Genomic DNA, 21,745 nt, shown 5'->3' with positions numbered 1-21,745 from the left:
CTGCAGAGGAGGAAGAGAAAAAGGCAGAGGAATCCCTCACTTCAAATGAGATTAGGAGATGTGTAAAATGTGAGAAACATGGGAAAATTTTATAGGAAAGTACCACCCAAATTAGGCTATAACAGTGTGAGCAATGTATCTATTTAAAGACAATGCAATGTCACATTTCTGTGAAATCCTCAAAAGGAGGCAAAATCAAGTGTCATTGGATAGAGTCCTTGTTAAAGTTTCATGAAAAGAAAAAGATTCCACTGAGCCAGTAGATAGCAGTGATTTCGTTAGTGAGAGTGAAATTCATCCTACACAATAACCCTCCTCTCTCTTGTCTCCCTCACACCAGCCACGAAGGTTTTCAAAGTGCAGGTTAACTTATTTTTCTTTATGTTTTATATTTTCTTTACTATTTTTATTATATTTCAGTATTGTAATCATTTTTATATGAATATTTTTAGGTTGTGGAACGAATCATTGTGAGTTTCCATTATTTCTTGTGGGGAAATTTGCTTTGATATAGAAGTATTTTGGATTACAAGCATGTTTCCAGAATGAATTATACTTGCAAGCTAAGGTTTTACTGTATTGCACTGACACAAATTGTATAAAATTAAATGCAAGTTTTTTAATTCTAAATTTTTTAGTGTAAGAGGTGTAACTTTATTTTTTAAAATTTTTTCATGAAATTATAGTATTTAAGGTGTAAAATATGAATTACAAATATATACTATATATAGACATAAGTATATACCCCTCCCTCATAAGGGAGAAGGTGTATACATATGGGAGGTGTATACATAAGGGAGAAGGTAAAGAAGAATAAACAATTTCTTTATTCTGTAGGTGGACACTTAGGTTGTTTATATAGCTTGTTTATTGTGACTAACATTTCAACATTATTTGAAATAGCAAAAACTATAAATAGTATAAATATCCATTGATTAAGGGATTGATTAAACACAATCCACATAATGGAATATTTTGTAGCAATGCAGTGAATGAAGCAGCTCCATATAAACTAATAGGGAAGTGCAAAAAAGTAAGATACAGAAAAATATTTTTATGATGACATATTTTACTAATTTATCTATGCTTATGTATGTATGCATGGAAGGATTCATAAGAATTTGTGCTTTTCATGAGGATAAAGAGATTTTATACTTTTCATTTTATACCATGTGGTATTATTAAATTTATTTATAATGGTTTTTATTTTATTTTTATGGTTTATCATTAAAAGCTTTTCAATATATTTGAGAAGCAATCTGAAATAAAAAATATTATTAGTATTCTCTTTCCATGTGTTCATGGCTTAGGTACATGTACATTTTATTTTATTTTTTATACATTTTATTATATTTTATATAATGTTATATAATTAAATTATAAATAATACTAAAACTCCATTCAAAGTTCTTTTGTAGTTAGTTATTTTCACTTTGTATAATAAACATTTTGAGACAGCAATAGGAAAACAGTCATAAGGATAACTTACCCCTTTTCTTTCTAAAGTATGAGCGCAGGAACTTACACATAATCTATGGACACCTTCCCTTTACTCATCTTTGAGATAAGTGTATGTACCTTTTGAAAAACTTATTTCTTCAATCTTTTGGAGCAAAATGAATCAGAAAGTTGTGTTTACGTTACTCCTTAGTAACTTCTTCTGCATAATAAAGTGTGCAAACTAGAATCTTTGGGCCATATGTAGCTTTCATATGGCTCTACTTTTTGGCTAAGCATAGTGCTTAACATAAAACTAAAAAAAAAAAAGAAGTAATTCATTGCCAACAAACTAACATCTTAAAATTGGGAGATTTCTGATAAAAACCTGTAATATTGGACCTACATTTCCACTGTGAAACAATTGGGCTGAAGCTGACGAGCAGCTGTTTCCTTTAGTTTGGGCATGCAGAAAACTATTATTTTCCATAGTTTCCACCGTTCCCTACTACCTAAGCCCTGTCAGCATCACTCATTTGCGATCATATATGCACCCCAAGTTTATAGGCCATGGATTAAAAGAAGAATCTAGACACAAGGAGAAAGTACCCCTACTAGGAGTTAAGTATAACATAAAGCTCATAAAATTAAAGCAGCATGGTAATAAACCACGGACAGACAAATTAGTTAGTGGGAATAGAGTATTAAGCATGAAATAGACCTAAGTACATGTGGAATGTTAGTACATGATAAAAATGGCATCTCAAACCACTGGGGCAAAAACTAAGTTTTTGATGTGTGAGAACAACTGGTCAGCCATTTGAAAAAATGAAAAGTTGTATTCAAATCTCTTACCATACATAAGAGTAAACTCCAAATGGGTTGGATATCTAACCACAAAGTAATGAAATCACATATATACTATAAGAAAGCGTGGATGGATTTCTTCTTAACCTCACCCTAAGGAAAGACTTTCTACCCAAGACTCAGAATCCGTATGTAATAAATGATTGATCAGTTTGACTACATAAAAAATCATGGACTAGTCAACAGACAAGTGAAAAACTAGAAGTGAATACTTGCAGTATATACCTCCAAACAGTTAATATCCTTTAATCAATAAAGGACAGAGGGCTAGAGACTTGATAGAAAAAATGGTTAATAGATACAGACACTTAAAAATGGCAATGAAAATGGTTCTTAAATATATGAAAAATGTTCACACTCCTAGTTAGAAAAATACAAATTAAAATTGTACCTTCTCTCACCTGTTGGATTGATTAAAATTGGTAGAACACATACTGTTGGCAAGTCTGTGGGGAAGCATGCATTCCCTTATGTTGCTGGTAGGAATGCAAACTAGAAGAACCTTCTAGAGGCATCTTGGCAATATGTAACAAAACTACATGTTCCCTTATCTTTTGACCCACAATTCTACCACAAGGAAATCTACCCTAAGGTACACTTTCAACAGTACAAAAATGATTACAAACAGCGTTATTCATCTTGTATTGTTTGTGATTTTAAAATATTAGAACAACCAAATGCCCATCTGTAATAGTTGAATAAACTATGGTACAGCCTCACAGTGGAATACTGTGTAGCTGTAAATAAGAATGAGGAAGATCTCTAAAAACTTACATGCGGTAATTTCCAGGATTTCCATACTGTTAGGTGAAAAAAACAAAGTACCAAAGATACCTGTAGTGTGAACCCTTCATGTAAGAAAGAATAGGATATTGGAAAATATGCATGTAGAAAATATGCTTATTTGTGCCCAAAAGTAATACGGGAAAGATAAACCAGGAGGGAAAAAAAAGTCCAATTACCTATAATGTGTGTGTGTGTGTGTGTGTGTGTGTGTGTACAGAAAGTAGTGAAGAAAATGGGACAGTAGAGATGATAAGTGAGTGACACTTCTCTGGGTTTATCTTGTATAGCTCTGACTCTTTGAACCATGATAATGCTTGCATGACCAAAAAGTAAAAGAATAATTATAGTTATTAATTTGAATTAGTTTGTATGTGTGCATGTACATGCATGTGTGTGTACTGGAATACATATAATGAATTAACCTAACTGTATTTCAGACATAATCTTGCAGAGGGGTGGAAAAGCAAAGAGCTATGTAACTTTAAAAGACAATATTTTGTTTAGGGGCACTTGGGTGGCTCAGTCGGTTAAGCCTCTGACTTGGCCTCAGGTCATGATCTCACAGTTCATGGGTTCCAGCCCTGTGTCAGGCTGTATGCTGACAGCTTAGAGGCTGAGCCTGCTTCAGATTCTGTGTCTTCCTCTCTTTGCCCCTCCCCCACTCATGCTTGTGCGCTCTCTCTCTCTCTCTCTCTCTCTCTCAAAAATGAGTAAACATTAAAAAAATAATAAAACAAAAGGTAGTATTTTGTTTTTTATACTTAAGGTGAAAGGAAAAAAGAACTACTCACAAAGGATGTGCTACAGTTAGTGACTTTGTTTTGGACATATGTGTAGGTTAGCAGCTCTGGAACTACTATATGTGTATACTAGGACCAAGCCAGTAAGTAAATAAACTGGTTATTGAGAGCCAGGTTCCTCACTGGCAGAGAAAGAAGCTACAAACCAGGGAAAAGGGAAGGCTAGAATGAACACTGTGGTGGTGGGTTGAACTGAGAGGTATTAGTATAAATTTGTGGTTTTACATACATATAATTAGATGGATAGATAAAAAAATAAATATACATGTTTGTGTAGATGTGGGTTAATATATATTTCTCCTAAGTAGCAATACACGTTACCTTTCATCAAATTTTAGTTTTTAAGTATTCTTCAATAAAGGAAAAAGGGCTCCTTGGTTGATTCCGAGGTTGGGGTAGAGAAAATACAAGATGGATTTGGAATCTCTTTCTGGTGCCAGATGTTAGGAAGTGTTGAAAAAATGATAGCATGTCAGAAAGACACAGGATCTACCTTGTAGGAGCTTTTGGCCAAAACTGGGACTAATTTGAACCAAAATATGATACTATTTAATTAGAAGTCTAATCCATAGAATCAAATAAATATCTGTGTATCTGATATAAATAAATAATTGAATAATAAAATGGGAGAAGGGACAGCTCTCTTGCAGTAGAATTTCAATCAACAAATAGAGAAAGAATGAGGGAAATAAAAAATCACCTATAGCAATCATGGTAATAATAATTGCAGCCAAGAACCATTGATGGATGCTAAAATTAGGGGACAAAATATGATTTGCATGGTCTCAAGTACCTCCCCACAAGATACTTATTAATTACAAAGAGAAAGATAGTGAGTTTATAATGGAGAAATTTGGCAGACACCATGGTAACCAAAAGATCAAGGTTTACATGATCAATTATAAGACCTATTGGCATCATGTACCTCCTGGTGTGATGCACTGAGAAGGGTGCAGTACCACTTCTGTGGTATTCTTGCAAAAAATGCATAAAATCAACCTAATCATGAGAAAACATCAGATAGATTGATGTTATAGAGACATTCCATGAAAAAAACCTGATTTAAAAAAAGTCAGAGTCATAAAAGATAAGGAACAGTGAAGGAACTGTCATAAACCTGAGATGAGAAGGGATAAGTCACCTAAAAATGCAATATGGGATCTTTGGATCCTGGACAGAAAGAAAAAAAAACAGTGGAAAAATTGGTAAAATTTGAATAAATTTTATAGATTAGTTAATTGTATTAAGAATATTAATTTCTTTGTTTTGATAGTTATACTATAATGAAATAAGTTGTTAATATTTGGGAAAGCTGTGTGAAGGGTATGCAAGAACTGTCTGTGCTATTTTTGCAGCTTTTTAAAAACCTAAATGTATTTCAAAAGTTGAAAATCAGTTCTCAGTTGATCAGACTCAGACGTTGGTTTCCTAGAGTAGGTCTAAAACATTCAAGAAGGGAATTATTGAGGGGAAATGATAATAATATAAAATCAGAAAGAATGCATTGTTAATATTTTAAAGAAGGGGTAGGTTGAAACTATCTTTCAAATCATAAGGGAAAATAACTGTTATATTTAAATGAAAACAGGTGGAAAGGGAGAGCAAGAGAAAAGAGTAAAATACTAAGTTCTCAAGTTGAAAAGGGATATAAAATAGGTGTAAATGTGACCGATTTGAAGGATTTATTTTGAAAGGTAAAGTTCAGCTGGCCTGAAGAAATTGGTTTCTATATTTTTAAACATACTGTCTTGTCATCTCTCTTATTGAAGTGGACAACACTAAATAAAAATAAAGACCAGTGTTTGTTTGATAAAATTCCAAAGATGGCTGCTGGATCCCAGAAACCACATGATGTTTTAAAGATGTCAAAGTTTGGCCTTTATTCATGGCAGTGGGCTGTGAATGTTCACCTTTAGCTCTGGGTCTGTAATTAGATCACAGAGTTCATTTTTATTGTTTAAATTTCATTTCTCTGTTACCACCCAATTGTGTAGGTAAAGCAGGTTTTATCACACTTTGCAAGTTCCTCACTTTTAATTCTATTCCTACCACGCTAGATTAAATTTAAGGGTCACCCAAGTCAGGAGCCACTGACCTTTGCCTTCTTAATGGTTCTCACCATTAATACTTGACCCTAAAAGCTATGTATACAATAAACTATATTTATAGGTGTGGAGGGAAGGGAAAAGCAGAAACAGAATGAGCCGGGTGATTATTTATTTTGCCATGCTCTTCTGAGATTAGGAATGTTCACACAGTCTACACTTGAGCTGATGAACTTGGACTGGCTGCCTTTTATGGTGTCTGAACAGAATGTTAGGATGGAATTACATTTGAGGGTTAATACTCAAAATGACACCCTTAGCTTGTTTCAACCACTCAGAGATTGCTCATACTTTACCTTCATTAGGTTCGAACTTGAGATCTCTCTTTGTTTTGTTTTTGGTTTTGTTTTGCATATGGAAGAAGGAAAATAAAGGACACATATTACATGTAAGATTATCCTCTCAGAACAAAAGGTTGAAATGGTTTATTTTCAAAGATTAGAATTGTGGAAACTGAGAACATTATATAGGAATTTTGTGAAATATCTGTCATTATTCTGTCTGATGGAAGAGAACAAAAATGAAAAGTTTTTATGGATTGAAATCCCTAGGATTTTGTTCTCATAAACTTTCCCCACCTAGTAGTTTCTAGTTATTTTTTTTTCTTACATTTTGGGCGAATTAAGTGATTTTGTTTGCTGCTTTTGCTTTGTTTTCTTCTTCTTAACATACCTACATATCTAGTTTCCAGGACATTTGTTATTTGTATGATCAATTAGAAGCTGTTAACTTTTTTTTTTTTTTTTTATTGGTGAGCACAGCATCTGAGCTGGGCAAGGGGATTCAATTCCTAGGAACAGAACTTTTAGAGCATCCAGGCTGACTATCATTTTTAGATTTACAGAAAACTTGGCTTTCAATGGCCTGTGTGAGGTTGTGTGTGCACACATGTACACTTGAAATAGTGCATTATTAGGAGTTGCTTAAAAATACACACATGCAAATATTGTGAGAAGGGACAAAGTTCATTATTGATTTACACACAGGAGAATACTACTTCCCAACTGTTAAAACCTTTTGGGGAATGACTAGACAAAATCTTTTCTTAAGCCTGGGATAATTATTTTGGTAATATACTAGCTATCTGAAAGGAATGTATGGTGATTAAGGCAAAGAATTTCTCTTTGCCTCAGATTGACAGAGAGACCTGGACTTATAAAATACTCTATTTCCTCCATTAATTGTGTCCGTGTGGAGTTGTAACCAAGTAGCTGAAACAAATAAAACTTAAGTAATATTGTTTCCTTTTAAAATATTTCACTTAATTTGTGGAAGAGGTTTGAACTCATTAAACATGCACAATTTCCCACCTCCTCTCCAGCAAGTTCCTTCCTCCCCAACCTTATCCTTCTTTTGAAACATTCCAGCAATGCCCATAGCAACACCATCCCTCTTCCCAGTGGAGGAGGCTCCTTTAGCCACCTCTAATTGGGGACTATAGGTGGAAAGGAAAGCAGAGTGCACAGTTAGCTTGGGGCCCTTACAAACCTCTCTTCTTTTACCTGGAACTGAAGGTAATAGTTGATTCTTTCTTACTGTAGTCTTCATGATAATTCTCATCTTGTAGTCTTCATAATAATTCTCATCTTTATATGCTTCTGAATAATTCACTTTGGTGAGAATTCCTAATGCTTTGAGTAGGATTCTTTATACAAAAGGATGAGGTGGTTTTATGAGGATATATTTCCCTACACAGTAAAGTAGGAAATCAGTGGATTAGTATAGAAAAGCTTTGAGACAGGCAGAGGAAAAACTAGAAAGTTTGTGTGTTTGTTTGCGTGTGTGTGTTTAAGTGGAGGGTTTGGACATTGCCTTATGCTGGTTTATTGTCTCTGTCCATTCCCTAGAGTTGAAAGCACACCAGAGTTAACATATATAGAAGCCTACTCAGAAGCAAATCCCCTCATATCACATATACATGGAGCAAAAGCTTTCTACTTCCTTCTTTTTCTTTCCCATTTTGTGAGAGAAGACACAGAAATGGGTAATTACTGCCGCTCTTATTGTGGACACAAAAGTATACTGTCAGATGAAATGGTAAAGGCCAGTTTTAGCAATTATTTTCCTTCCATCTTTTGTCTACTGTGTACAGTCAAACTAAGTGATGAGACATGCACTTATTTAGGAACTTTGGGCAGTGTCATTTAGACAAAAGCAAGCTAAGAAACCTTCATGTGGAAGGAATTACCTTTGGGTTTTATAAATTTAGTTGGAGATTATTTAATAATATATTTCTTAAATATCAATATAAATATATTTTCAGCTCCATAAAATATCAATATTATGATGCATTCATATTTTCCTTTCATGCAATTTCCTTAATAATTGAATTCATTTCATCATTTTGATTCACTGACATGTGAGATCAGTTCTTCATTTATTCTCTTCTAAGGATCAGCATCAAGAATTTGCCCCAAACACCTCCTGGAGGAGTCAGGACTTTGAATTTAATGAGTCAGGTTTTTCCTGTCAAGCTGAGTCAAACTTTATTTTTGTCCATCACCACTAGGAAGTGTAGATCTATGGTACAGTCCTATGGGCTTAGGATGGGTTTATGGATGCATGGAAAATAATAAATACTATTAACTTTCAATGTGATTCACTTCTAAATTTGAAATTTTTTTCTCTCTAATCTCTCCAATGTGAGGGAACAACATAGCTATAAATGTATTATAGACAGTGCATACTGAATGAATCTATTTTAAGTGTATAATTGTCCCTCTTTGTGGTAACATTATAATTTAAATGCACAGAGAACAAGCAAGTAGACTGTGTTAGATAGCTCAAGATTTCTTTATTCAGTGAACAGCTGAATTTCTCAACTGGAAGTATTTTAGCCGTCTATATGGCCAGAATTTAAGAAAATATAAGATTTTGAATTAGAGGATATTATTTTAATTATTTCAAAAGGAATCTTTGCAAGAATATTCACCATTATTTCATTTTATTGTGGTAAAATATAAAAGATTTATTGCATTAACCACTTTTATGTGTACAATTCAGTAGGATTAAGGTACATTCACAGTGTTGTATAATCAACACCACTATCCATTCCCAGAACTTTTTTTTTTTAATTTTTTTTTTCAACGTTTATTTATTTTTGGGACAGAGAGAGACAGAGCATGAACGGGGGAGGGGCAGAGAGAGGGAGACACAGAATCGGAAACAGGCTCCAGGCTCTGAGCCATCAGCCCAGAGCCTGACGCGGGGCTCGAACCCACGGACCGCGAGATCGTGACCTGGCTGAAGTCGGACGCTTAACCGACTGCGCCACCCAGGCGCCCCATCCATTCCCAGAACTTTTAAAGGACGCTCTGTACCATTAGGCAATAACTCCTTATACCTGTACTCCCCACTTGCTGGCAACCACCATTCTACTTTTTCTGCCTATGAATTTTCCCATTCTAGGTATCTCATATAAGTGGAATCATACAGTATTTGTCCCTTTATGTCTGGACTGTTTGCTTGTCATACTATTTGCAAAGCTCATTCATGTTTTACTTTGTATCAGAACTTTATTCATTTTATGGCTATATAATGTTCCATTCCATAATATTCCATTATATATGATATAATGATCCATATATATGATATATGAATGGATATGTGTATATGTATATGTATTTTATATATTTCCTATATAAATATTATATATATATATATATATATATGTATATCTCCATGCATCCCACATTCTTTAATCTGTTTGTCTGTAGATAGGCATTTGGGTTGTTTTTACCTTTTGGCTGTGCTGATATATGCATTGATGTTTGAATCCCTGTGTTCAATTCTTTTGAGTATACCCAAAAGTGGAATTTCTGTATCATATTGATACTTCTACATTTAATTTTTTTGCAGAACCACCAAACTGTTTTCCACAAAAGCTATGTCAATTTATATCCCCAACAGTAAGTGTCCCAATTTCTCCACATCCTCTCCAACACTTACTATTTTCTGTTTATGTTTTCATAATAGCCATTTTAATGGATGTGAAATGGTATCCCATTGTGGTTTTGATTTGCGTTTCCCTAATGACTAGAAATGTTGAGCATCATTTTTTTTTTCTTTTGACTTTGCTTTTATTAAAGGCATGGGATACAGGAAACAAATATCTATTCTATGGAACAATTTTCAGAATTCACATGAATTTTTCAGATAGGTCTTGAAGAAAATTTACACTGGGACATGGCTTCCAAAATCTTCTCTTAGAGACCCAAACTATTTCTCTCTATTCCTTTGCCCTAGATGTATTCAGATGAAAAATTTTATAAGTCCTTCCCTGTATTTTGAAAGTCATTTAATTTCTATTTTTTTCTTCTCTTTCTTTCTTTCTTTCTTTCTGATTCCCACCCCCCCCCCCCAACTCACCTCCCCTCTAGTAACCATCAGTTTGTTCTCTATAGTTAAGAGTCTGTTTCTTGGTATGTCTCTCTTTCTTTCCTTTGATCATTTGTTTTGCTTCTTAAATTCCACATATGAGTGAAATAATATGGTATTTGTCCTCTTTGACTGACTTATTTCACTTAGCACTGTACTCTCTAGTTCTACCCATGTTGTTGCAAATGGCAAGACTTTATTCTCTTTATGGCTGAATAGTGTTCCTCTCTGTGTGTGTGTGTGTGTGTGTGTGTGTGTGTGTATGTGTGTGTGTACCACATCTTTATCCATTCATCTATGGATGGACACTTGTGTTGCTTCCATAGTTTGACTATTGTAAATAATGTTGCAGTAAACATAGGGGTGAATGTATCCCTTTGTATTAGTGTTTTTGTATTTTGGGGGTAAATAGCTGTAGTGTGATTCCTGGACCATAGGAGAGTTTTAATTTTTAATTTTTTGAGGAACTGTTTTCCACAGTGGTTGTACCAGTTTGAATTCTCATCAAAGTGCATGAGCGTTCCTTTTTCTCCACATGCTCACCAACACTTGTTGTTTCTTGTGTTTTTGAATTTAGCCACTCTGTGTGAGGTGGTATCTCATTGTAGTTTTGGTTTGATTTCCCTAATCATGAGTGACATTGAGCATCTTTTCATGTGTCTGTTGGCTATCTAGATGTCTTCTTTGGAGACATGTCTGTTCATGTGTTCTGCCCATTTTTTAATTGTAATAATTGTTTTTTGGGTACTGAGTTGTATCAGTTCTTTCTTTTTGGATACCAGCCCAAAATATAATCTGAAAATATATTTGCAGATATATTTTCCCATTCAGTAGATTGCTTTTTAGTTTTATTGATTGTCTTTCACTGTGCAGAAACTTTTTATTTTGATGTAGACCCAATAATTTATTTTTGCTTTTATTCCCCCTGCCTCAGGTGACATATATAGAAAAATGTTGTTGCAACTGATGTTGGAGAGATTACTGTCTGTGCTCTCTTCTAGGATTTTTATGGTTTCATGTCTCACATATAGTTCTTTAATCCATTTTGAGTTTATTTTTGCATGGGACTGTCCAGTTTTCCCAACACCATTTGTTGAAGAGACTGTCTTTTTTCTGTTAAGTATTCATTGCTCTTTTGTCAAATATTAATTGACTATATAATTGTGGATTTATTTCAGGGTTTTCTGTTCAATTCTTTTGATCTATGTGTCTCTTTTTAACTCAGTATTATACTGTTTTAATTAACTACTGCTTTGTAATATATCTTGAAACCTAGAATTGTGACACCTCTGGTTTTATTTTTCATTTTTAAGATTGCTTTGGCTGTTTGAGGTCTTTTGTGGTTCTAAACAAATTTTTAGGATTCTTTGTTCTGTGAGAAATGCTGTTGATATTTTGATAGGAATTACATTAAATCTGTAGATTTTGGGGGGTAGTGTACACATTTTAACAATACTTGTTCTTCTGACCCATGAGCATGGAATGTCTTTCCGTTTTTTTTTTGCATTGTCTTAAGTTTCTTTCATTTGTTTTTTATAGATTCTAGAGTACAGGTCTTTCACCTCTTTGGTTAAGTTCATTCCTAGATATTTTACTGTTTTTGCTGCAACTGTATATGGGATTGTTTTCTTAATTTTACTTTCTGCTGTTTCATTATTAGCATATAGGATTGCAGTAGATTTCTGTACATTGATTTTGCATCCTGTGACTTTAGTGAATTCATTTATCAATTCTAGTAGTTTTTTGGTGGAGTATTTAGTATTTTCTATATACAGTATCATGTCATCTGCAAATAGTGAAAATTTTACTTCTTCCTTAGGATGCCCTTTATTCCTTTTTCTTGTCTGATTGCTGTGGCTAGGACTTCCAGTACTATGTTGAATAAAAGTGGTGAAAGTGGACATCTTTGTCTTGTTTTTGACTTTAGGGGAAAAGCTCTCAGTTTTTCCCCATTGAGTATGATGTTGGTTGTCCGTTTTTCATATAAGTCCTTTATTATGTTGTGATATGTTCTCTCTAGACCTACTTTGTTTTGGGTTTTTATTATGACTTGATGTTGTGCTTTGTCAAATGCTTTTTCTGCATCTTTTGGAATGATTCATATAGTTTTTTTATCCTTTCTCTTATTGATGTGATGTATCACGCTGTTTTGCAAATAATGAACCACCCTTGCATCCCAGGAATAAATCCCACTGGATCATGTTGTATGATTTTTTAAATTTATTGTTGGATTTAGTTTGATAATATTTTTGTTGAGGATTTTTTCATCTATATTCATGAAAGATACTTGCTTGTAGTTCTTATTTTGTGGTGTCTTTATCTAGTTTTGGTATCAGGGTGATGATACTGGCCTCAAAGTGAATTTGGAGGTTTTTTTTTCCTCTTGTATTTTTTGGAATAGTTTGAGAAGAATGGGTATTAACTCTTTTTAAAAAAATTTGGTAGAATTTGCCTGTGAAGCCATATGGTCCTGGACTTGTTTTTTGGGGAATTTTTTGATTACTAATATAATTTCATTGCTGCTAACTGATCTGTTCAAATTTTCTATTTCTTCCTGTTTCGGTTTTGGTAGGTTTTATGTTTCTAGGTATTTATCCATTTCTGCTAAGTTGTCCAATTTGGTGGCATACAGGTTTTCATAATATTCTGTTATGTTGGTGGTTATTTCTCTTATTTCAACAGTAATTTTATTTGGATATTTTCTCATTAAAAAAAATTCTTAATGGGGCGCCTGGGTGGCGCAGTCGGTTAAGCGTCCGACTTCAGCCAGGTCACGATCTCGCGGTCCGTGAGTTCGAGCCCCGCGTCAGGCTCTGGGCTGATGGCTCGGAACCTGGAGCCTGTTTCCGAGTCTGTGTCTCCCTCTCTCTCTGCCCCTCCCCCGTTCATGCTCTGTCTCTCTCTGTCCCAAAAATAAATAAAAACGTTGAGAAAAAAAAATTAAAAAAAAAATTCTTAATGTTTATTTTTGAGAGAGAGAGAGAGAGCAGTTAGGGAGGGGCAGAGAGAGAGGGAGACACAGGATCTGAAGCAGGCCCCAGGCTCTGAACTGTCAACACAGAGCCCGATGCAGGGCTCGAACCCATGAACTGTAAGATCATGACCTGAGCCAAAGTTTAATCAGTTTGGCTTGTTTAATCTCTCTAAATCTCACCTTTCTCATCTGAAAATTGGGATGACAATAGATAACAATAGGCTGTTCTAAAGATTAAATGAATAAACCTAGTGAAGTGATGTGTACAGTTTTCAGCCCCTAAGAAGAATTATTTCATTAGTTAAGGAAGTTAACAATACTTAGGGATGATTGCCAGAATATTGCTGGGTGAAGATCACAACCCCTCAGAGGTCAAGAAATGGGTAGTCAGTTTCTATGGCTTAAGACTCCTGATATAATTGAAAATGAGGCGGTGCCAATTCAGGATCACAGCAGTTATGGGATGTTTAAATGTTTGTGTTTAACAAATTAACACTTAACACACATAGACATGGACACACACAAACACAACAGTTACATGTGACTTCACTTGCTGATAACATTAAAAGCTTAAACTTACAGACTTCAATGAATGGGAGACGTAAGCCAAGGGCACGCCTTTTGCCCACTACCACCATCCCATGATAATCCCTGGTAATCATATAAAAATAAAAGATGATGGGAGTTTAAAGCTCAAAGAAACATGGGTATTATTTAGTTCAGTGATTTTCTACTCTGATACCCAAATTAGAAAACAGATATAAGTAGATTTTCTGTGGTTGAGGTAGGAGAGGATGTGGAGATTTGACCCACTAGCCTCATCTCTAGGAAGCTTTGGAGACCCAAGAATAATACATGGCTTCATAGAACAAGATTAGAAACCTTTGCTTTAGTCTGATTTTATTTTATATGTATTTTCCTCTATCCCATACTCTAAAAAATAGGATTTAGAAAGGAGTAGTGCAGAAAAGTAGAAATTGTGAATTAATGACCATATACATAACATGTGGCCCTAGAGAATAAATTAAAATCAACATTAAAACCCTAAATCACAGAGAATGATCAGTTCTATTGGCTTATGTAAATTTAATTGTAAAGCATGTCTAAAGTCAAGAAAGTCTTAAAGAATCAACACAAAAATACAGAAACACAAGTAGATCTGTATTAGCACAATTATTTTAAATAGTTTTAAATTGTTCTTTTTTATTTTCTTCTCTTCTCCTTACCTTCCCTCTCCTTTCTTAATTTCCTCTTCTTCCTCTTTCTGAAAATATTTTTTTTTACAAAACTATACAGGTCAGGTTAGATTTTATTAGTTTTAGCTAAAGGTGGTTGTAAGAATAAGGAGCAAAGAGCAAGTAGACTTACCTTCATGCTGTGTAACAGCGTATGTAAATATATAGGATATCATAAGAAATTTTAGAGATCGAGTTATCATAGCAATGACAAACTATACAGATGATGCTCTCCTTAGGCATTTATTCATTTTTGTATGATGAATGGATGCAAGAAGTCATCATTAGAGAACATAATAGTCTCTGATGATGTATTTATGACATGGAAAGATGTCATGTGATGAAGTGTTTACAACATGTAATGAGGTTGTGTAACAGTCTCTTTACAGCTTGCAATTACATTGACTAATTCCTTATAAAAATACTCAACAATATGCTCTCCCTGTGCACGTGTTTGATATCACTACAATTTAGTAACTGACGCCTCTAAACTGCAAAATCAAGCAGCTTGGATGACTCAATACTGTTTCCTATCCAAGGCATATAAAAGATCCTGGGTGTTTAGTTAGTACAGTCCACGAATTGCCTTTTATTGGAGGTGACTAAGGTAACTAATATAATGCATATGTGTCACATGTTCTTATGGGTTGGAGAACTTGAGGGGCACCTTTACACCTGAAATAACCAGTCTTAATATAAGTACTCTTTCATTGTAGCAAAATAAAAAGTATGTACACCTACTCTCTGACATCCAGGGTAGTGTTCACATCTGACCCTCCACTCAGCCCTTAATTTCTCCCTTGTTTTATTTCACTAATTAGTGAGGAACATTACTTAAATGAGGTCCTCCAGATGTTAAATTGGGACAGGAAGCACCTTCTGTATGAAGTTTAGGATAATCTATATTATTAGGCAACTGGGGAGCAAGCGCTGTTCAGGGGCTAAGGGTTTGAGATACAGAACCTGAAATGAGACCTTAAATCTCTTGGTGGGAAATGAGCTCCAAGATGTAAGTGAGAAAATTCTAGATCCATCCTTCATATGTGTGAGAATATGAATGAAAATGAGGAAATAGGATGATGAATAAAGAGAAATACAATTTAGAAATATCTACTGAACTTTGATCAGAATATGAATGAGCGGGTGAAAAGGATTCTACTTTGAAGGAAATGAATGGTATGCTAGACTGATAGAAATATTAGTCTCAGTGCATTGAACAGAAAGAAGGACAAAGCAGGGTTGAAATGTTTAATTTGTAGAAATTCAAAAAGGTATGTTGTAAAGGCTGATTTTAGAGTAATTTTAGTTGAAATTTCATCATGTCAAAAATACTTGCTTCTTTCATATAGTGAATCCTAAAGGATTTTAACATTACATAGAATATGGCTAATCCTTTTTGTAATAAGACTAAATAATATAACATTGACAGGAAGTCAATATGACCAAGTGATATATTCATATCTTGCATTTACATAAGTCTTTATAATTTCCGAAACATTTTCTGTAACTCAGTCAAGCTTCAGAACAATTCAGCACATGAGCTGGAAGAAATGTATTTGTTTGCAATTTCTCAGATAGAAAATAGAAATTAAGACCGTAAGAAGTTAAATGATCAAGGTCTTGGAATGAATTAACGGGAGGTCATGGGCTCTTCTTTCCTCATCCAGAGCTGTTTCTGAGAAAAATCACCATTTCCTCAGGCATGGTAGAGGTACCAAGTGGCCTATGGCCAATGTAACATACCAACTAGAAGCAGTTAACTCCACACAGAGATGCCACTACATGGACTGTTTCGGCTTTTGTTTTTCTCAGCTTGTTCTATGGGCAACAATTAATGTGGAAGCAAAACAGAACTGAAAGAGAATGTCTGCCACCAGAATGGTGTGGAAGCTGAGTACTAGGGTTAAGGGCCTGCTAGCTAGGCATGTCCTTTAACATGATTTCACAGAACAGAAACATCTTATTTGCTTCATCACTTCACATAAAGTTTTTTAAGTCTTCACCAGGAAAGAATTTACTTCAGTAATTCCAGAGTTGTAATTGTATTTAGAGAGTTATTACCCTGCTCCTCTGAGTCCTGCTGTTTCCTCTAGTTCCCGACCTCCAACGAACTTCAAAAAGAACTCTACGTAAAGAGTAGCAAAGGGATTTGAACAGATAAATTGGATTTGAAGACGAACAAGCTTTGTCAGTGATACATTAGGGAAATTTAGTTGAAATGCTGTGGCTATTATTTTGTTTCTGTTATGAAAGTTTTATTAAATCATTTTACTTTGGTTAGTTCCAGGAAACTAGGATTCACACAGAAAGGACCATAGAGTGGTCACTGATGGCTTAGTGACACAGTTACCATGATAGATTTTAGTCCGGGTTGTGTGCTATATTCATTTCTGGGTTATAATAATCAGTGGGTGAATTTTGATGGCATCTAGTGGTGAGGTGGGACAATGTCTTAGGTAGGGATGGAAGGGATGCTGGTACTCCAGACTTAGATGTGCAAACCTGATATTCCAGATCACAATAAGGTCAACCATTGGTTTGCTGAGAGGGAATTTTCAATTAGTTTCTTTTCTTCTGTCAACAAGCAATGAGGAGCAATAAGATTTGCTGCTTGACCAGTTATCCCAGCAGTAAGAAAAATGTGGTGGTAGAGAAAACATAATAGGGAGAAGAGAGAGATAAAATTCAAATAGCATTAACAGTATCTGTGATTAGCAAGGCAATCTAGGGAAAAGATGCACTGATAGGTATGTTGACAAAGCCACATTCTAGAAAATAATTTCTTTCTGGCAGAGACTTGGGCAGATTCTTCCTGATTTTAAATGTCATCTCAAAGATGTGTTTTATCTTCCATATGAATATGGAAATTGGTGGAAGCTGTTTTCCATTTATATTGGAGTAGAAGTAATTTAAAAAAAATTGACATTGACTTTTGACTGTCACCCTCATCTTAAACTTCAGAGGGACATTTAATTTCCTCTTCAAAGTGAACATTCAGTTATGACAACTACAGAGTATCTCACTAACACTGTACCATATCCAGTAAGCATTCTGGAATTCTGAGTTATGAAGATAATATTTTTTTTATAGTTATGCTTATAGCACCTTGAAAAGGAATAAATGTAGCACAACTTTTAACCTGTGGGAGTTATGAGAGTCTCAAAAACAATCCTGCTTAAGATGGTGAAAAGTGGAAAAGAGAGAAAAAGATGACTTGAATTAATAGAAATGACTATTTAAAAAACACAAGATATTTATGATTGGGTATTAATCTGTCCAAAATATTTATTAAGAATCCTTTTACATACCATATGATAGATGCTAATTAAAAATAATTTAAAAACAGGGGTGCCTGGGTGGCTTAGTCAGTTGAGTGTCCCAACTCTTGATTTCAGCTTAGGTCATGATCCCAGGGTCGTGGAATCTATCACTGGGGCGGGCTCCATGCTGAGTGTGGAGTCTGCTTAAGATATTTCTCTCTCTCCCTCTGCCCCTCTCCCTTGCTTGTGCTCTCTGTCTCTAAGATAATAATAATAATAAAAAGACACAGGTAAAGTGAGGTTTAAAAATAAATTTCATTGGGGCATCTGGGTGGCTCAGTCACTTAAGTCTTAAGAGTCTTGATTTCAACTCAGGTCATGATCTCACAGTTCGTGAGATCGAGCCCCATGTCAGGCTCTGTGCTTATAGCATAGAGCCTGCTTGGGATTCTCTGTCTCCCTCTCTCTCTGCCCCTCCCCAACTCTCACACATGCATTCCTTTTCTCTCTCTCTTTCAAAATAAATAAACATTAAAAAAATAAAAATGATCAAAAACAGTGTTTGAGACTTGCAGCCTATATTGCCATTACATAAGGAGATATGAGTACTTCATTTATTTTTCATTTAACTAGAATGATATTTACCAAGATCCATTTCTTTACCTCTATGATCCCTCCAAAATAAAATTGAATATTGAACGACTTCTATAATTTCTTTGAAGAATACAACCCATAAGTCAGTATTTTTATAATAAACACAAGAAGAGTCTGTTTTGTCTTGACTTGGGAGATTGAAGTGTGCCTCCATGGGTGTAGGTGCTATTGTGTCATTTTAAATTATTCTCCATTGTCAGGTCCTTTTTCTAAAAACTTTATTTATTTTGGGGCACCTGGGTGTCTCAATCAATTAAGCATCCGACTTCAGCACAGGTCATGATCTCACAGTTGGGTTTGAGCCCCACATCGGGCTCTGTGCTGACAGCTCAGAGCCAGGAGCCTGCTTCAAGATTCTGTGTCTCCCTCTCTCTCTGCCAATCTCTCTCTCAAAAGTAAAGCATTAAAGAAAAAAAAGAAAAAAAATTATTTTGAGAGAAAGAACAAGTGGGGGAGGGACAGAGAGAGGGAGACACAGAATCTGAAGCAGGCTCCAGGCTCTGCACTGAGAGCAGAGAGCCCAGCATGGGGTTCCAACCCACAAATTGTGATATCATGACCTGAGCTGAAGTCAGACGCTTAACTGACTGAACCACCCAGGTGCCCTCCATTGTCAGGTCTTTTGTTCATAACACACTTTATAGTTCCAACAGATAACACCCGTATACTCCTTTACAACAGTGTAAAAAATACAAAGTGCTTTTCTCATTACTTTATACTCATGTGTGTTATTATTGTCTTCCCATGGATGAGTAAACTGAGGTTTGAGAAACCTAACTTTCTTAAAGATTAACAATTAGTAAGTTGTTGACCCAGGAATCTATTTATGGTTTTGGAGTCTTTACTACACCTTATTGCATGCATGTAATACAAATGTATTCTACACCTCACATTTTGCTTCAGCTTGCTCTTATTTCTTATTATTCACCCTTTGAAAAATACATCTTTAAGAAATAGATAAAAGCAACATTGGGGTAGAAAGTTTGAGGGACTGAAGAAATAAGTGTCAGAGTTATTTTAACTGAATCTTGAATCAGTGACCTGTACTATGTAGATATTTGCCTTGGAAGAAATTTCAGTTAAAAATTTATTTTTGACTTTCCATGTCTAGGTATCGAGAATAGGTTGGAGGGTTTTCTTGCTTGCTTTAGTTGTCATAGAATCAATAAAATTGACTTTCATTGTGTTTTTTTTTTCTTTTATTCTGGAAGAAAAAAAAGAGGAAAGAAAAAAAATTATTTGTGTTTCAAAGATAAGAGCTTGGGTCTTAGAGCAAATTAAACCTCCAACACTGGTGAAGGAAAGGGGTCTCCTCACCTCTGGTGGAACCTGCTTGTTAGGCTTATTTCCCAACCTCGGGGCATGGCCTCTTGATGTGACCTGTGGGAAGATGAGGGACAGTGGGAGAGACACAGGCCAGAGGGCAGAGAAATTACACTCTGGCCAGTCCCAGGACAAGAAGTGAAATGAAGCTGTCTAAGTCCAAAGGTCTGACTTTTTACAGGTCACTGAGCCCAGCCAGAGCTATTGCAACAAAGAAAATAAGATTCACATTAGGCATGACTTATGTATTTTTAATTAAAAAAAAGGTAAAAGAAAAAAGAGGCCAGAATCCAGAGTTCTAAGTAGCAGAAATTGTGTGATTTGATTTTTCCTTATAGTTTAAAATGTTCATGCATTATATTTTAATAAAAGTTTAATGCTCAGTTGAGAACTTAAAAGTGTTATTGTCATATTTGGTATCCATCAGTCCACAAAAATAGTTAAAATATCATTAAGATTTTTGCAGGACAACTGAGGCAAACGTAGTTTAGAATGATTCCTTGATTTATTTATTGCTTTTGAGGAAGTAGATTCTAATCAGGTAGGTATTACCCTAATAGAAAGGAATATATATATATCACTGGAGCATGAAAATATATTTTTTGGTTTTCCCGGGATTTATTGCAATAATTAGATTTATCATAATCAATAAAATGTGTGAGCCAAGTTTACTGAAGTGTCAATTTCCCATTGCATGATTTCCCCTGGGAACTTTAATTTTTAATTCAAAAAGAAAAGTGGAAGATTTGTCTTACAGATGCCAGTGAATGTGTGAGGTTAAGGAAAGCACAAGGGTCCTTACAGAGATCAAAGTTGGGCTTAAAACAATTATTTTCCCATTCCTTCTCACATCCCTTGGCTGACCATTAATTTTCTAGGAGAATGAGATCTTGAAATGGCCCAGTTACAGATCTCTTTCCTTAGATTGCAGAAAGATGTATTGGACAGTAAGATTTGATGATTTTTACTTCATCATCCCCAACAGTCAAGAGCACTCAGGGGTGGAGAATGCTATGATTGGCTTACACTGAACAATACAAGGAAATGAGTTCATGTGTTAGGCTATTGGCATAATTTACAACCATGCATATACTAGTATTTGGAATGAAATGTTAGTCCTTCTGGATTAAAAAAAAAAATGAGGTTGGAAGCTCCACTAATGAAGATGAAGACATTTCTTGGCAGTATGTAGATTTTTTGTAATGGTTATATAATGCATGGATTAGATTGATTGTAGAAATAAATATCCCTGATTCTCCACCCTTCCCTGTATCCAAGCTCTTTACAGTATGTACTGGTATCTCCACTCATCAAGAGAGGAATCTGTTTTCTTACCTCTTAAGTCTGGGTTGACTTTGTGACTTGTTTTGGCCAAAAGAATGCAGTGGAGGTGATGATGGACCAATTGGCCCAACTGGCCAAGCCTAAAGCTTCCAAAGACCTTATGCATTTTCACAAAATAAAGCATTACTTTATTCACGGGTCTTAAGGACCAGAGAGAATTGTAGAGATGTCAAAATAGGGTCATTATGATGTTTCATTGGAGTGCTCATGGAGTCCTATCTTTAAGAACCACATGCACCTTTCCCCACATGCTCACTTCCTGTTCTGGGAACACTCAGTTGATATATCATTAGAACTCGAAGAGATTATAAAGGTTATCTAATCTAATCTAACACCCTCATTTTACAGATTAGGAAATAGATGGAGAACATTTTTAAGGTTTTCTTAAGTCATATGGAAAGTGTTATTTTATTTTGTCTATGTTAGTGCACGTGCGCATTGCACATATGCGTGTGTGTGTGTGTGATATGAAGTATGGGATGTTGCTAGATTAAAACAAATATAAAACAAATTGCTAATTCTCTAAGAGTTGATGATCTTGTCTTTCCTAAATTTTGTTGAACATCAGGTGGTATCTTATCTA

The 21,745-nt window shown here is 34.9% G+C and overlaps 2 long non-coding RNA genes across 2 annotated transcripts in view; one reads left to right on the top strand and one right to left on the bottom strand.

Moving 5' to 3' along the window:
• LOC147582645 (uncharacterized) overlaps window positions 1-21,745 on the top strand; it is a 495,094-nt gene that overhangs the window by 82,631 nt on the left and 390,718 nt on the right. The window lies entirely within an intron of this gene.
• On the bottom strand, window positions 19,813-21,293 carry LOC147582646 (uncharacterized). The gene is made up of 2 exons (XR_015248764.1): window positions 21,154-21,293; window positions 19,813-19,875 (listed from the first exon to the last, which is right to left on the bottom strand). It is a non-coding gene; the product is annotated as an uncharacterized LOC147582646 (long non-coding RNA).

This window comes from Puma concolor, chromosome A3 (assembly GCF_028749965.1).
Source record: "Puma concolor isolate L17-30 chromosome A3, mPumCon1.1.hap2, whole genome shotgun sequence".
In the NCBI taxonomy this organism is placed as follows: Eukaryota; Metazoa; Chordata; class Mammalia; order Carnivora; family Felidae; genus Puma; species Puma concolor.
Note: the sequence above shows the minus strand (reverse complement) of the source record. Positions and strands in the feature narration are given on the sequence as shown.